Here is a 14,138-nt window from a genome sequence, read left to right on the forward strand (position 1 = left end):
TTGTTTATATTGTCTTTAGGTATTTTTCGCATACTTTTATTTTTTTATCCTGAAAATGGCACAGTCATTCTCTCATTTCCATGTCCATCTCTCATTTTACTCAGCAGTATATTTTCCATGTCCATCCATGTATAAGCAAATTTTATGACTTTATTTTTTGTTTGTTTTGGGACCACTCCCAGTGATGTGGTTACTCGTGGCTCTGCATTTAGGAATTATTCCTGGCAATGCTCAGGGAACCATATAAGATGCTGGAGATCAAATCCAGGTCAGCCATATGTGAGGCAAGTGCCTTACCTGCTGTACTATCACTCAAGTTCCCAAGTTTATTTTTTCTACCAGATGTGTAATATTCTACTGTGTAGGCATAGCATTGTCTTTTTATCTATTCATCTGTTCTTAGGCACCTAGGTTGTTTCCAGATTCTGGCTATTGTGAATAGTGCTACAATGAATGTAGGGTGCAGATTCCTTTTCTGCATTGTATTTTTTGGGCCTTGAGGGTATATTCTGTGGAGCCATAATGATGGGTGGTCAGGGAAGCTCAATTCTTAGTTTTCTGAGGAATACCCATATTGTTTTCCAAAAGGGTTGGATCAGTTGATGTTCCCACGAGCAGTGAATAAGAGTCCCATTTTCCCTGCATCCTTACCATGTAACCTCTGCTAGAGCAGAGCTGCAAGAACTAACAACTAAAATGGATGAGTGTCTGCTTTGTGACAGAGTCCAGGAACTATGAGGTTGTAGCGAGTGGAAGCAGTGGCAGCCGTGGAACTCACTGGGCAATTCCTAATAGTCACCAGTAGCTCCATATATGAAGGATGGGAGGATAAAAGGGAGGTGTGGAGGGTGAAGCAACAACTCTGGACCTTGCACCTGACTCTTCTTGCATGTTGAGTATGAATGGCCAACCAGGATGAATAAATTGGAGAGAAATGCATTTCTGAAGTTTGTGTTTTTCTGCTACTTCCTGTCTCATGGCCTCTCTTTATTCCACCTGAACAGCAGCAACTTGGGCTGGGAACTGAGGGAGAAGGGAAGCCTCAGAAGCAAGAATTCAGCCTGCTGCAGCTGAGGAAGTCTCTTTCCTCAGACATTTGCAATCCAAAGGAGAGGAGACATTGTCTCTGGACAGGATAAGTCTCACCTGGGATTGTCCTTGTCCTAAGGTGCCAATGAATCTAGAAAAAGGTGCATCAATCATGACAGGGACACACACACACACACACATACACACACACACATACACACACCATTCTTAATTCCTTAAACCCCAGTTTCCTTGAAGAATGCCTTGACTTGAGCCACCAAGTGAGGGTCCTTAGCTGATAATAACACAGGTTGTAGTTCCAATATATGAACTTGGCTTCAGGTATTTGTTAAGGTCAGTGTAGACTAGATTTTCTATTTCACATTAGTTTGATGTGAGAGCACTGTGACCTGGAGTGTGACCAGCATAATTTCCCCGGCAAGCATAGAAACCAGAACATGTATCAATACTATAATTAAACGTGTGCAACCTCCAATGGGGTTGTGCGCGTGCCCTACAGTGGAAAAGGACTGTTTCCAGTGGACACTGGGCTGAAGATACAAATGCTGCACCCAGGTGAATGTCTCACTGCTGCAGCAACAAGTACAGCAAAGGGAAAAGAGATTAGATTCAGAGAAATATAGCATCTTCAAGGGCAGAGAGAGAGCACAGCAGGTAGGGCATTTGCCTTGTGTGTTCTGACCTGGATTCATCCTTGGCATCCCAGATGGACTCCCAAGCTTGCCAGGAGTAAACCCTGAGCCGCCGAGTATGCTCCCCCCTCAAAAAAAAAAAAAAAAAAAAAGGGAAGAAAACTAAAGAAAGAAAAAGAAATCTAGGGTTTTTAATTTCTCACCAGCAATGTTCTTAGAGAAGAGTCTTCCCTTCCCTCTCTGTTGTTCCAATGGCGAGGGCTTCACACTTGGGTCACACTAGGGTCATATACTTTAGCTGCAGACTCCCACATACTTGGTTGTGTGCTAGAGATGACAGTCAGTGCAGGGACCTTGCTCAGTGCATGTGAGTGGTATGAGGGAGTGATCTCATGGCCTCATGCCTGCAAGGTTGTTGAGTCATCTCCTGGGCCTAATGTGTGTGTGGAGGGAGGGCAGGCCGTGGGTATTTCAAACCTAAGTAACCTGAGAACAGTCTGTGTCAGTCAGTAACCCAAGACACTAATAATTTTTGTTGTTTTTTTCCATTGTTACTTTAACAGAAGGAATATTGAACCAGTTTTAACAAATTCTAATTAAGCCATGGAGATAATACAATGGATAGCGTACTTGCTTTGCATGCAGCTGACCTGAATTTGATCCCCTCTACATTGTTGTTTGTGGCCCCAAAACAAAAATACAAAATTCACCTATTAAATGTTATTCTGGAATTTTCTGACAGATACTAAAGAGATTATAACTAAATTTGAACAACTTTAATTAACCACCAGGGGCCATCAAGTCCCAACGACACTGTGTTTCAGAAGTAACCTCTTTCCTGATCATACGAAGATTACTCTAAGGATAACCAGTGCCTAGAACTACTTCTAGAGGAAGAGGACCAGAGAGATAGTAAAGCAGGCAGGACACTTGCCTTCCATGCAGCTGACTTGGGTTCAATCTCCAGGTCCCCATATGGGTCCTTGAACCCTGCCAAGAGTGATCCGTGAGCACAGAGCCAGGAGTAAGCCCTGACCATTGCTGAGTGTGGCTCACAATTAAACAAAAAATAGGAAAAGAGAGCCCAGAGAGATAGTATAGAGATAAAGGCACTTGCTTTGCATGCATGCATACCTTGGATCAATCCCTGGCATTATACTTGGTCCTCTGAGCACTTACCAGGAGCGATCTCTATGTACTAAGCCAGGAGTAGTCCTGAGCACTGCCAAATGTGGTCCAAAGAATAAAATATAAGCAAGCTATTGAGTGTCTACAGCCCAGCCCTGATTTTATTTTATTTTATTGTTTTGGTTTGGGACTACACCTGGCAATGCTGAGTTCCAGATTATTGCTTAAGGATCACACTTGGCAGTGCTCAGAAAAACCCATATAATGTTAGGGATCAAACCTGGGCCTACTGCATGCAACATATATGCTCTGACCCACTGAGCAAGCCCTCTGGCCAACTAACACTGCTTTAACAAAAACTCTTTTTTGTTTTGTTTTGGTTTTGGTTTTGGGGCTACATCCGGTGATGCTCAGGGTTAGTCCTGGCTATGCGCTCAGGAAGTCACTTCCTGGCTCAGGGGATCATATGGGATGCAAGGGATAGAACCAGGATTGTCCTAGGTCAGCTGCATGCAAGGCAAACACCCTACTGCTGCACCAACCACTTCGGCCTCCTAACAAAAAACTCTTGCCTGAGTTGGTGAATAAAATATTCATCCATTAACCTGTTAGTGATGTACAAGTATCTTGGAAACTCAGGAAAGAAAAACCAGTTCCAGACAACGATAAGAGGCACAGTCCAAGACTGCTATAGCAGTATGTTTGCTTTGTTGTATATTATTTTGGGGTGTCTTCTAAGCAGTGCTCAGCTCAGGAAAGAAGGGATTCAGAGGCTTGGAAAATGTTCTCTCCAGGAATTCCCTAGAGGTCAGCCCCCTGCAGTGTGACCTGAGGGCAGAAATAACTGAACTGGTGCTTGAAGAAGTCTGAAGAATGGGATGGCATTGCCATGACAAGGGGCCTCTCTTTCAGAGCCTAGAATGTTAGGCTCTATGTAACAATACTATTTGGGGATCTTGAAGGAGGAATTACACACAGCAGTTATCAGGGCCCTACTCCTGGCTTCTACACTCAGGTATTGATCACTCCTGGCAGAGTTTGTGAGACTATATATGTGGTGGCTGCAGTCAAACTCAGGTTGGCAACTTGCACAAATGTCTTACCCTCTACTCCAATGTCCCCCCACAACAATGCAGTACAGTACTGTCTGTCAGGAAATCAGATGTTCTCTTGGCTAAGGTATGATCCATCCTCAACTTGGCAGAGTTAGTACCTCCTGATCACAGCAGATGAACAGTTGAAAGGAACAGGATGTTGAAAGTAATGATTTTCAAGGGCCTAGTCAAGAAAGTCCTCTTGGCCAGGGCAAGAGCGATGGCACAGCTGGATAGGATATTTGCCTTGCATGCAATCGGCCCGGGGTTAAATACTTCAGCCTGACAGAATAACTTCTGAGTACAGAGCCAGGAGTAATCTCTGAGTGCCACTGGGTGTGGCCCCCCCCCCCAAAAAAGACAACAACAACAAAAAGTGCTTATAGAAAGAGGGTTGAGTTGTGGAAAGTTAAATGAATCTACACACACAAACACATACACAATACACATGGGGCCGCGCATGTAGACATGCATGTATATGCGACTCAGACCTGAGCCTGACACACGGAAGCTAGTGCATAAAGTTGCGTAGTTATCTGACTGGGAAAGGAGGGAAGGCCATGCCGAGAAGGGAGGTACAGCTGGCCTTGCCAAATGCCCTTGAATCCCCAGGCCTACATCGATACTAGTGTGACAAGCAGGTGGAAAGAAAAGGAGCTGGGGGTATTCTGAGATCTGACCCTGCATCAGAAGCACCCACAGCCGGGACACTAGACCCCAGAGCTATGCACGCACCTACAAACCTACAAAGGCACACTCGCTCTCACTCACAGATGCTCTACCTGGGCACAGACCCACGCGCACAGCCCTCTCAGGATTAAGATGGTACCGGTGTCGGGGGGGGGGGGACCCCAAGCCCCAGCGCAGGGCTGCCAGAAACGGTCTACTGCTCTCACACCTCAGAACCTAGACCCCCGTGCTCCCTTCACCCTTAATCTTCCCTAGTTTAGGGAAGAGACTAAGCTGCCAGTGCACTGGAGCTGAGGGCATCTTGGATACCCCAAGCGCCAGCGGCTCCCAACTGGGGATGCATTTCTGGATGAGGGACGGTGCATTTCGGGGCTCAGATCTGGGCCAGTGGGCGGTTGCGTGGAGGCGGACACCAGGGCTCCTGGGTCTGGAAGCCGCAGACAAGAAGCTGAGGATCAGCCTGGTTTGCCTCCGTCCCGTGGGAGTGGCTGGGCCCCAGAGTGTGTAGACAAAGGGTGCAGGGGCGAGGACCCTGCACAAAGCGGGAAAGGCAAGGTTGGCCGGGGCCCCTGCGGATCTGCACGCTTCCTGGGCTTGTTTTTTGCGCCTAATCCAACAAGCATGAAACGGCTCGGCCTGGCCGCCAGAGGGTCCTTTGTCCCCCGCTGCCCTCCGACAGCTGCAGCCTGCTCCGGTCCCCCTCTTTGGGGCTCCTGCCCCGCGCCCCCCTACATCCTCTATCTCAGCTGTCTTACCAGACCACGGCCTCCCCCAGGGCTCTTGCCTCGGGCTCCAGGGCGCACAAAGAATTGCAGCACCCGTCTGGGGTTGGAGGAGGATTAACTCCAGGGTCTGCAGAGTTGCGAGAGGGCAGTGGGGTGCACTCTCCGCTGTGAATGAGAACATGGGGTGGGGAGGGCAGGATCGGTGTTCCGAATGTGTGACTTAAGAGTTAGGGGTAATTGCTCCTAGGGCCCCTGTCCAAGGAGCTAGCCTGGACTATCCCCAGAGTGTACAGAACCTCTCTCCTCTCCCCACTGGCCTGTCTGATCTCTACTGGAGCTCTACTGGTCCCCACCTGCTCTCTCAGTCCAGCTGTACTTCTGCCTTGCTCCTTACACCCTTGAATATACACTCACTCCTCTCATCTACCTGAGAAAATAGCTCAACCCACTAGCTAACCTCCCCCACCCCTTCACTTAGTTCTTGGAACTTGAGCTGGACTCACCCACGTCCACTCTATCTTTTGTCTTCTGCCTCCTAAGCAGGTCTCTGTTCCGTGTCTCTCATCTTCCTCTCCTTTTCTGTTTTTGTTTTTGAAATTTTTTTTTTTTTTTTTTTTTGGTTTTTTTTTTGGGCCACACCCGGCATTGCTCAGGGGTTACTCCTGGCTGTCTGCTCAGAAATAGCTCCTGGCAGGCACGGGGGACCATGTGGGACACCGGGATTTGAACCAACCACCTTTGGTCCTGGATCGGCTGCTTGCAAGGCAAACGCCGCTGTGCTATCTCTCCGGGCCCGGAGGTAGGGCTTTTTTTTTTTTTTTTTTTTTTTTTTTGTGGTTTTTGGGTCACACCCGGCAGTGCTCAGGGGTTATTCCTGGCTCCAGGCTCAGAAATTGCTCCTGGCAGGCACGGGAGGACCATATATGGGACGCCGGGATTCGAACCGATGACCTCCTGCATGAGAGGCAAACGCCTTACCTCCATGCTATCTCTCCGGCCCCTGTTTTTGAAATTTTTAATTTTATATCATATAATGTGGTGTTGGGATCCCCACCAACAGTCCTCAGGGGCATATTGCTGGCTCTGTGCTCAGACATGACCCCCAGTTCCTGGGGAACCATATGCAATACAGGGGATCGAATCCCACCCTGTTATGTTTTCTTTTTCTTTTTCTTTTTTTTTTGGGGGGGTAATACTCCATTTCTTGGGAAGTGAAATCTCCTCAGGAAATACTCAGCCCCACTCTCACTGAGAGTCAAGCAGGCCAGAAGTTCACTGTTGCTGGAGCCTCCATATATATGGGATTTGCTCTAGCTCTGTGTGCTGGTATTACCAGAGTTCCACCCAGAGCAATCCTGAACGCCATGTGGTGCTGAGACTCAAACTCAGGTTAGGCACGAGCTAGAAATGCGCCTCAACTGCTGTACTGTTTCCTGGCCACCCAATTTCATTTCAATTTATCATCATTCCACCTTTGAATCCTTCTCATCGTTATTACCAACAATCTATTATTCCCTTCCTCTTTATCCTGCACTTAGAGAGGTAGGTAGTACAGCAGGTTAGGCACTTACTGCTGACCCAGCTTCAATCCCTGGCACCCTATATTGTCCCCCAAGCCTAGCCAGGAGTAATTCTTGAGTACAGACCCCCAAGCACAGTAACTCCGAAGAATCACTGATTATGGCCTTAAAACCAAAGTAAAAGAAAGAAAGAAAGAAAGAAAGAAAGAAAGAAAGAAAGAAAGAAAGAAAAGAAAGAAAGAAAAAGAAAGAAAAAGAAAGAAAGAAAAGAAAGAAAAAAGAAAGAAAGAAAGAAAGAAAGAAGAAAGAAAGAAAGAAAGAAAGAAAGAAAGAAAGAAAGAAAGAAAGAAAGAAAGAAGAAAGAAGAAAGAAAGAAAGAAAAAGAAGAAAAAGAAGAAAAAAAGAAAGAAAGAAAAGAAAGAAAGAGCAAAGAAAAAGAAACTCACTTTTGAGTCTGTTTTCAAGGTCACTAGACTAGTGACCAGAAATATATTCTCTTAAACTTTTGGAACTTGTTTGGGGTGGGGGGAAAACAAGTATCATGTACTTTACAGCACTGCTGAGAGCATTAAATAATGTTCTTGAAATTTTATAAATTGCAAACTTGGGGCCAGAGCAATACACAGTGGTTAGGGCATTTGCCTTACACGCGGCCGATACGGGTTCCATCCCTGGCATCCCATATGGTCCCCTGAACCTGCCAGGAGTAAACCCTGAGCACCATTAGGAATGGCCCAAAATAAAAATAACACCCACCCAAAAATCCAAAATAAATTGCAAACTATTTACAAGCCAATGTGTTGTTCTTGCTCATTTGTCTCAATGAGGTTCACTCTTTCTAGAAGCAAATGTTTTTATTTCAGTAATTGATCATTTGTTTTCTTTCTTTTTTTTGTTGATCATTTGTTTTCTAAACAGTGAAATATTGTGCTGTTTCAAGACTAATTTTATAGGAGACTATTGAAATGGAAATCTTTATGGTTTGTGGTTATTAGTAATTGAAGAAAAAGAAAAATAACAGTTCCCTGTGTTAACAAGGACTGAAATCTTTCCCATCAGCTCCTTGAAGCTTCAGTTTTAACCTAGTCACTTTAGCAATTCTCAGAGTGGGGTGGTTGAGAATGAAGGTGCTCTGGAATCCATTGGGCAGGAGATGGGATAGATTGTGAATGGGAAATGAAGATAGAGAAGCAGGTGGAAATAAAGTAGAGGTAAAAGAGTAGGAAAGGGGCTGAAGTAATACTACAGCGAGTAATGTGTTTGATTCGCATTTAGCTGACTCCGGTTTAATCCTTGGCACCCTATAAAGTCCTCTGAGTCTGCCAAAGTGATCCCCAAGTGCAGAGCCTGGTTATCTGGGCTCTCTTTCACCCTCACAGTAGCCCTAGAAACAATTTCCTCTAACATCTGATTTTATAGGAGGACAAAGTTTCTTTAGGTGAGTTCTGTTTTTGCAGGATAGACACTATTCTAATTTTTTGGTTTGCTTTGTTTGTTTTTGGGTCACACCCAGCAGCGCTCAGGAGTTACTCCTGGTTCTATGCTCAGAAATTGCTCCTGGCAGGCTCAGGGGACCATATGGGATGCCGGGATTTGAACCACCAACCTTCTGCATGAAAGGCAAATGCCTTACCTCCATGCTATCTCTCCGGCCCCACTATTCTAATTTTCACACATTCTCCAGTCACTCCTGGGTAAACAAAGTTTTGGAGGTCTTGCCTCAGGAAGTTTTATTTGTGTGTGTGTGTGTTGTGGGTGGGGCACACCCAGCAGTGCTCAGGGGTTATACCTGAGGAATCACTCCTGGTTACATGGGATGACAGGGATTAAAAGGTCAGTTTCTGGGCCAGCGAGGTGGCGCTAGAGGTAAGGTGTCTGCCTTGCGAGTGCTAGCCAAGGAAGGACCGCGGTTTGATCCCCAGCATTCCATATGGTCCCCCCAAGCCAGGGGCGATTTCTGAGTGCTTAGCCAGGAGTAACCCCTGAGCATCAAACGGGTGTGACCCGAAAAAAAAAAAAAAAGGTCAGCTTTATAAAAGACAAGTGCTCTACCCATTGTATTCTCTCTGGCCCTCTTCTAAGATGATTTCTTCCCTCCATCATCCTGTAGTCTTCTCAAGTACAATCACTGCCTCAATCTCTGTCATGAAACTTCTTTTGTATAAGACACTCCAAGTCTTATTTATTATTATTATTATTGCTATTTTTATTTACAACCATAGTTTATTTTATTGGGCCATGCAGGGAGGTGGTAGGTTGGGTGCTTTGTGGTACTAGGAAAAGCTAACTTAGGACCCTACCAAAACCACATCATACCCACCCCCAAAATTCTCTCTCTTTATCTTTTCTTTCTTTTTTTTTCCCAAGATCTCAATTCATCTTTAATAGAAACAAAAGGCATTATCTACTATACATACACATCAGTTGGCCTGCCCCAAAGTACAACTCAGGCTATTCTCACCAAGGAAGACTGGTCCCTCCCTAACCCCTAAAGGTACGACTGCTCCAATCCCAATACATATGGGCTGAGTCTAAGGTCTCATGTTTAAAGTATGACAATAGCAACAAGGTTTGTTCTTATACTTTTCACTGCAGCCTGGCCGTAAGACTAGCCAGGGCTCACTTTTGCTTAGCAAAATATTCTTTGCTCTTTTGGACATCAGGCTTGATGGTATCACTACCAGGCTTCCAGCCAGCTGGGCAAACTTCACCATGTTTATCAGTGAACTGGAAGGCCTGAATTAATCTCAGAGTCTCATCCACAGAGCGGCCAACAGGGAGGTCATTTACAGTGATTTGGCGAAAGATACCCTTATCATCAATGATTAAAAGGCCCCTGAAAGAGATGCCTTCATCAGCCTTTCAGACACCATAATCCTGAGCGATGGATCGCTTGGGGTCGAACACCAAGGGAATGTTCATGGGTCTCAGTCCACCTTGCTTCCTGGGTGTGTTGACCCATGCCAAATGACAAAAGTGGGAATCCACAGAGGCACCAATCACTTGGCAGTTGAGCTTCTTGAATTCTTCTGCCCGATCACTGAAAGCGATGATCTCTGTGGGGCACACAAAGGTGAAGTCAAGAGGGTAAAAGAAGAACACAATGTATTTTCCTTTGTAGTCAGACAGGCTAACATCTTTGAATTGACCATCTGGCATAATAGCTGTGGCTTTGAAGTTGGGGGCAGGGTGCCCAATTTTGGCATTTCCTGAAGACATCTTGCTATATGGCTCGCAGTGACCGAGCAGGTGATCTCCGGCACAAGACAGGAAGAGGACCACTCTTTATCTTTTCTTTAACAATGCTGAAGATCAAGGACTGACCCCAGAACCTGACATTGCAAGGCAAGTGCTCTGTTGAGCTGTATCCTGGCCATCTCCCCATAACTTTTATTTTATTTTTTTGGTTTTTGGGCCACACCCTTTTGACGCTCAGGGGTTACTCCTGGCTATGCGCTCAGAAATCGCCCCTGGCTTGGGGGGGACCATATGGGACGCCGGGGGATCGAACCATAGTCCTGATCCTTGGCTAGCGCTTGCAAGGCAGACACCTTACCTCTAGCGCCACCTCGCTGGCCCCTCCCCATAACTTTGTTTTATTGAGGGCCACACCCAGGGCTTACTCCTGACTCTATGCTCAGGGATCACTCCTGGTGATGTTTAGGGAACAATATGAGTTGCTGGGATGAATCTAGATTGGCTACATGCAAAGCAAGTAGCTTACTTTCTATATTATCTCTCTGGCCTCTCCATGAATTCATTCTATCTTCTATTGTGCATATGTGTAAGTCCATGCATGACAGTTTGTACCTGGTAGTGTACACATTTTGGTGAATGGGGAGTCAGAATGCCTCTGAGTCCCTCTAGCAGCTGAGATGGAGACAAGAAGGAAAGGGAGACTTTCTGGAATTGGAAAATCACTTTGTGGATTTCTATTAGATTCTTCCCTTAAATTGAGGGACCGGAGCCATAGTATGGCAGGTAGAGCTTTTGCCTATCATGAGGCTTTTGCTTATGGACTTTTGCCTTTTGCCTGCATCCCAACCTGAGTTTGATTCCTGGCATCTCCATGGTCCCTGGAGCACTGCCAAAAGTAATTCTTGATGGGGCCGGAGAGATAGCACAGCGGTGTTTGCCTTGCAAGCAGCTGATCCAGGACCCAAGGTGGTTGGTTAGAATCCCAGTGTCCCATATGGTCCCCTGTGCCTGTCAGGAGCTATTTTTGAGCAGATAGCAAGGAGTAACCCCTGAGCACTGCCTGGTATGGCCCAAACACCAAAAAAAAAAAAAAAAAAAAAAAAGTAATTCTTGAGCGCAGAGCCACGAGTAAACCCTGAGCACTTCCAGGTGTGGCCCAAAAACTAAAAACAAACAAACAAATATAGTTATATATATTTATAAATATATATATCACATCAATACCCCAAAACAATAGAAATGATGGCGGTGTGGAAAAGTGCAGTTAGGACAGGAAAAGGAACCATTATTACAATAAAAATTTGAAATGATCTCTGTGGACAACAATTGAAAAGGAAGTAAAGTAATATGCACGATACCCTTTCATGCATATCAGTATTGCAAAACACAGTGCCTAAAAGGAAGTAGGGTGTCTGCCATATAGGCAGATTGGGAGGAGGGAAGCACAGGAAGGAAACTAGGGAAATTGGTGGTGGAAAACTAACACTAGTGAAGGGATGGGTGTTGGAACATTGTCTGACTGAAACTCAACCATCAACAACTTTTTTAACTCTGTATTTCATGGTAATTTAATTTTAAAAATCACCTTGATAGGGACCGGTGCGGTGATGCTAGAGGTAAGGTGCCTGCCTTGCCTGTGCTAGCGTAGGATGGACCGAGGTTCGATCCCCCCGCGTACCATATGGTCCTCCCAAGCCAGGAGTGACTTCTGAGCGCATAGCCAGGAGTAACCCCTGAGCGTCAACAGGTGTGGCCCAAAAACCAAAAAAACAAAAAAAAACAACAAACAAAAACAAACAAAAAAAAACAAAAAACAATCACCTTGATAGATTTTGGGGGACTAGAGAGATACTACAGAATGTATAGTACTTGCCCTGTATATAGTTGACTATTATGCCCCATTCATAGCACCACAAAACACCTCTAGGAATGATTCTGAGCACCAAGCCAGGAGTAAGGCAGAAGCACCACAGTGTACTATGCAAAAGCAACAATAACATTTATTTTATTTTATTGATTTGAGAATTAATTTTGAATTGGTATAAAAAAACAAATCACTTCTAGTCCTTATATTGTGTAAGGGAGTAGATAGTACAGGTTTCACTTTTCAGTGGAAGCTATAATCAAGTCTACACTTGACTCTGAGCCCCTCACTAAAGGCAGGGACCGTTGGTTCATTAAAACTTTGAAACTCTGGGGCCAGAGAGATAGCATGGAGGTAAGGCATTTGCCTTGCATGCAGAAGGACAGTGGTTTGAAACCCGGCAGCCCACAAGGTCCCCCAAGCCTACCAGGAGTGATTTCTGAGCGTAAAGCCAGGAGTAACCCCTGAGTGATGCCGGGTGTGACCCCAAAAACAAAAACAAAAAAAAATTAAAACAAAACAAAATTTTGAAATTCTGCTCAGAGAATATAAATGCCCTTAAGTATTCCTTATAAAATGAGCCCTGCTCCCCATTGTAATGACACCCCCTTGTGTTAAGATGTGGAGAACCCCTACCCTACTCCCCCATTGTGTACTGGCCACTACACCGGATGCCAGACACTGACTGATCTTTAATTTTTTTAACTTAATTGATCGATTGGTTGATTGGTTTGGGGGCCACACCCAGCGGTGCTCAGGAGTTACTCCTGGCTCTGCACTCAGAAATCACCCCTGGCAGGCTGGGGGACCATATGGGATGCCAGGAATCAAACTGGGTCCCTCCTGGGTCGACAGCCTGCAAGGCAAATACCTTACCGCTGTGCTATCTCTCCCGGCCCCATGACAGATATTTATATAGGAAAGGAGAGACCTGAGATAGAAAGTGGATAGGGAGCTTGCCTTGCATAATTCTATCCTTGATACCACACATGGTCTCCTGAACCCTATGGAGTGATATCCATGAACATGGAGCAGGTGTAAGCCTGAGCATATAGATGGACGTGGCCCTAAAACAAATGAACAATAAAGGAGGAGGACGAGAAAGTGAAGGAGGAAAAGAAGAAAGGAAGGAGGGAGGAGGAAGAGGCTCACAGAGGTTGGAGGAAGAGGAGGAGATGGTTCACAGAGGAAGGAGGAGGAAGAGGAGGAAGGGAAGGAGGAAGAGGAGGAGGAAGAGAGGAGAAGGAAGAGGAGGAGAAGAGGAGGAAAAGGAAGAGAGGGAGGAAGAAGAGGAGGGGGAAGAGACTCACAGAGGTTGTGACCTAAGTTGTTGAGGAAGCCAAGAGCCACTGTCATTCACCCCTCGCCCCTTGGTGAATGCCTAGAACCCCTGTGTCAGGACTGAGAAGAAAGGCAGTGCCAGGAGGGCTGGGCCTGGGTGAAGGGCCTGGCAGAGGCGTGGAGGCTGGAGCCCAATCCCGCCCCCTGCAGCCCTCCCTAATCGCCGCACTCGCGTGATTACCCGCCTAACGCGGCGTGCTTTTAAATAAAATATGCAAAGATTTCCCTCGCAAATGATCTCCTTAGGCGAGTGAGCACGACTCCGGCTCGTTAATAGAAAAAATGCAAATAGGGCCTCCCACCTCTCCTCCCCAGCCCCTAGGCTCGGCCGGCTAATGTGATTTCCTTCTTGGGGGGGGGAGTTTTGTCTCCGTCGAAATCTGGTTTCAGCAGTGCGGGGAGGGCTTGCCTTTGCCTAGGTGCCCTTCTTGGGGGAGAACAGAGAGACTAGAAGAGTTGGGGGACACTAGGCCGCGCCTATCCAGCTTCCACCCGCCGTCCCTAGGGACTAAGACGGAGTTGATGATGTACGGGGCTTTCTGCCCTTAGTGACACCGGGGAAAAAATCTAGAATACTACACAAAATGGTCATGAGCACTGGATGAGGGGTCTGCACCATGAAGTATCTATCGTCCAGCGGGTCATGAGCATCCAGGCTCCTTTCCCGAAAGCGAACTGAAATCACGAGCATTAGGTAAACTTCCATGAATTGAAATTAAATTGCAATAGCATACTCAATGAATGAACACTGTAGCATGCATTTGCGTGTTCTGTTGTTATCTGTGGATATTAGACCACATTAGCAGGCATAATCAAATGGGAAGGGAATAGATTAGGATTTTTGTCAAGACATTATCTTAATGAGCCCTGCCTTTTGAAACTAAGGTGACCAGCCT

General features: G+C 46.0%; 1 pseudogene; it reads right to left on the reverse strand.

Moving 5' to 3' along the window:
- Positions 1 to 9,431: 9,431 nt before the first annotated feature.
- On the reverse strand, positions 9,432 to 10,099 carry LOC126011305 (peroxiredoxin-1-like; annotated as a pseudogene).
- Between the last annotated feature and the right edge of the window lie 4,039 nt (positions 10,100 to 14,138).

Source organism: Suncus etruscus, chromosome 6 (genome assembly GCF_024139225.1).
Source record: "Suncus etruscus isolate mSunEtr1 chromosome 6, mSunEtr1.pri.cur, whole genome shotgun sequence".
NCBI classification, from domain to species: Eukaryota; Metazoa; Chordata; class Mammalia; order Eulipotyphla; family Soricidae; genus Suncus; species Suncus etruscus.